The 2904-nt window shown below is 53.9% G+C and overlaps 1 long non-coding RNA gene across 1 annotated transcript; it reads right to left on the reverse strand.

Annotated features, from left to right (window-relative positions):
- Positions 1–337: 337 nt before the first annotated feature.
- On the reverse strand, positions 338–1428 carry LOC116450766. Its single transcript, XR_004242969.1, has 2 exons — positions 1131–1428; positions 338–634 (listed from the first exon to the last, which is right to left on the reverse strand). It is a non-coding gene; the product is annotated as an uncharacterized LOC116450766 (long non-coding RNA).
- Between the last annotated feature and the right edge of the window lie 1476 nt (positions 1429–2904).

Here is a 2904-nt window from a genome sequence, read left to right on the forward strand (position 1 = left end):
TCATGTTCTCTTGTAGGAGATTCCAGAAGCACTAAACCAGCTTCTGGTGATGTCTTTACAAGAGAAACATCCACAGCAGGGCCCTAAGTGCCCAGAGGAACCAGACAGACTTCCAGCTGTCAGGACATGGAAAAACAATCCACAGAGCCCAGTATCAGGTGGGAGAAACCCAAAGGAGTGCGAGAGAATACAACCCTGTGTGAGGGACCTGACCAGGGGAAGCCCTTTTTTAGGACAAGGTGCTTTAAGGCTGAAGATTCCCTCCCAAAAGATGCGTGAGCTAATTCAGCTACTACCAAACCCAAACTCAAAACCTACAAGCGCTTTCACACTCCAGGAAATTCCAGAGCAGTTTATTTTCCCTACTCTTCTGCAGCTGGCTCCTGGCTGGGACAGGGGTCTTGCTGCCTTGCCAGGGCATTATGTCAGCTCTAGAAATTAGGGTGGGTCACAACTGCTTCAATTTCTTAGGTGAAAATAAAAGGTAAAATAAAGCAGGTACACCAATGCAAACGCTCCCTGACGTGGCACTGTGATTAAAGGTGTGGAGCCAAATACTCTTTATCCTGTGCATCCTCTCTGGTTTGGTTTGTTTGCTTTTTATGAAATCTCTTCTTCTTCCCAGTTCTCTGAGCTGTGGAAAAGAGTGAAGGGGTGTCAGCATTTCTATTAAAACTGCATCATGTCAGCCTGGTCTGTAGTTTGGTTTAGCTCCTCATTTTCAGGCTGCAGCAAAGGGATGGGATAACCCAGGGGACTGGGATAGGACCCATTAGTGCCCTCAGGGCTCTGACAGTCATTGATTGCAAGAGGGAGGGTCCTAACTCACAGACAGATCGTTTTAAATGATTTTTTTTCCCTATTCACCATTTTAAAAGAATTAATACCCTCAATTGCTATAAATTAAGATTTTCTTCTGATTAACGGTGGTGATAAGCTGCTGGTATGATCCACTAAAGGCTAAGGTTACAAAATATCATTTTGGTACACATTTTAGAATTATGAAACTGGAACACAGTTTTGAATTTTGTCAGTGTTATAGACTTCTGAAAGCGTGCTGCTTCTCAGAAGTTAAAATATAAAGTAAAACTTGCTCTAAGTTTGAAAAATCAAATCAAGAGAGGACTCACATGCAATGAATTCCTTTTCCTACACAAACTGTAGCAATCCAGTCAGTGCTTCTCCTCCTGTAGCACCCTGACCATCAGTGGCAGCTGAGGAGAGCATTACCTGAGCTCTAGCCTGGAAAAATCTGGACAAGGAGGTGAATTAAAATGTTACAGGTGGTTGCTGCCTGTTCCTAAAGCATCGTGCTCAATGTGAAGCCCACTCCCAAAGCACCCTTCTTGGTGTGGAACCTGCCCCTAAAGCACCCAGCTCGGTGTGTACCTGCCCCTAAAACACCCAGCTCGCCGTGGAACCTGCCCCTAAAGCACCCAGCTCGGTGTGTACCTGCCCCTAAAGCACCCAGCTCGGTGTGTACCTGCCCCTAAAACACCCAGCTCGCCGTGGAACCTGCCCCTAAAGCACCCAGCTCGGTGTGTACCTGCCCCTAAAGCACCCAGCTCGGTGTGTACCTGCCCCTAAAGCACCCAGCTCGGTGTGTACCTGCCCCTAAAACACCCAGCTCGCTGTGTACCTGCCCCTAAAGCACCCAGCTCGGTGTGTACCTGCCCCTAAAGCACCCAGCTCGGTGTGTACCTGCCCCTAAAGCACCCAGCTCGCCGTGGAACCTGCCCCTAAAGCACCCAGCTCGGTGTGTACCTGCCCCTAAAGCACCCAGCTCGCCGTGGAACCTGCTCCCAAGCACCCAGCTCGGTGTGGAACCTGCCCCTAAAACACCCAGCTCGCTGTGTACCTGCCCCTAAAACACCCAGCTCGGTGTGGAACCTGCCCCTAAAGCACCCAGCTCGGTGTGGAACCTGCCCCTAAAACACCCAGCTCGGTGTGTACCTGCCCCTAAAACACCCAGCTCGGTGTGGAACCTGCCCCTAAAGCGCCCAGCTCGGTGTGGAACCTGCCCCTAAAGCACCCAGCTCGCTGTGTACCTGCTCCCAAGCACCCAGCTCCGTGTGGAACCTGCCCCTAAAACACCCAGCTCGGTGTGGAACCTGCCCCTAAAACACCCAGCTCGGTGTGGAACCTGCCCCTAAAGCACCCAGCTCGGTGTGTACCTGCCCCTAAAGCACCCAGCTCGGTGTGTACCTGCTCCTAAAGCGCCCAGCTCGGTGTGTACCTGCTCCTAAAGCGCCCAGCTCGGTGTGTACCTGCCCCTAAAGCGCCCAGCTCGGTGTGTACCTGCCCCTAAAGCGCCCAGCTCGGTGTGTAGCTGCCCCTAAAGCGCCCAGCTCGGTGTGTACCTGCCCCTAAAGCGCCCAGCTCGCTGTGTACCTGCCCCTAAAGCGCCCAGCTCGGTGTGTACCTGCCCCTAAAGCGCCCAGCTCGGTGTGTACCTGCCCCTAAAGCGCCCAGCTCGGTGTGTACCTGCCCCTAAAGCGCCCAGCTCGCCGTGTACCTGCCCCTAAAGCGCCCAGCTCGCCGTGTACCTGCCCCTAAAGCGCCCAGCTCGCCGTGTACCTGCCCCTAAAGCGCCCAGCTCGGTGTGTACCTGCTCCTAAAGCGCCCAGCTCGGTGTGTACCTGCCCCTAAAGCACCCAGCTCGCTGTGTACCTGCCCCTAAAGCACCCAGCTCGCTGTGTACCTGCCCCTAAAGCACCCAGCTCGCTGTGTACCTGCCCCTAAAGCGCCCAGCTCGGTGTGTACCTGCCCCTAAAGCGCCCAGCTCGCTGTGTACCTGCCCCTAAAGCACCCAGCTCGCTGTGTACCTGCCCCTAAAGCACCCAGCTCGCTGTGTACCTGCCCCTAAAGCACCCAGCTCGCTGTGTACCTGCTCCCAAAGCACCC

This window comes from Corvus moneduloides, chromosome 14, assembly GCF_009650955.1.
Source record: "Corvus moneduloides isolate bCorMon1 chromosome 14, bCorMon1.pri, whole genome shotgun sequence".
NCBI classification, from domain to species: Eukaryota; Metazoa; Chordata; class Aves; order Passeriformes; family Corvidae; genus Corvus; species Corvus moneduloides.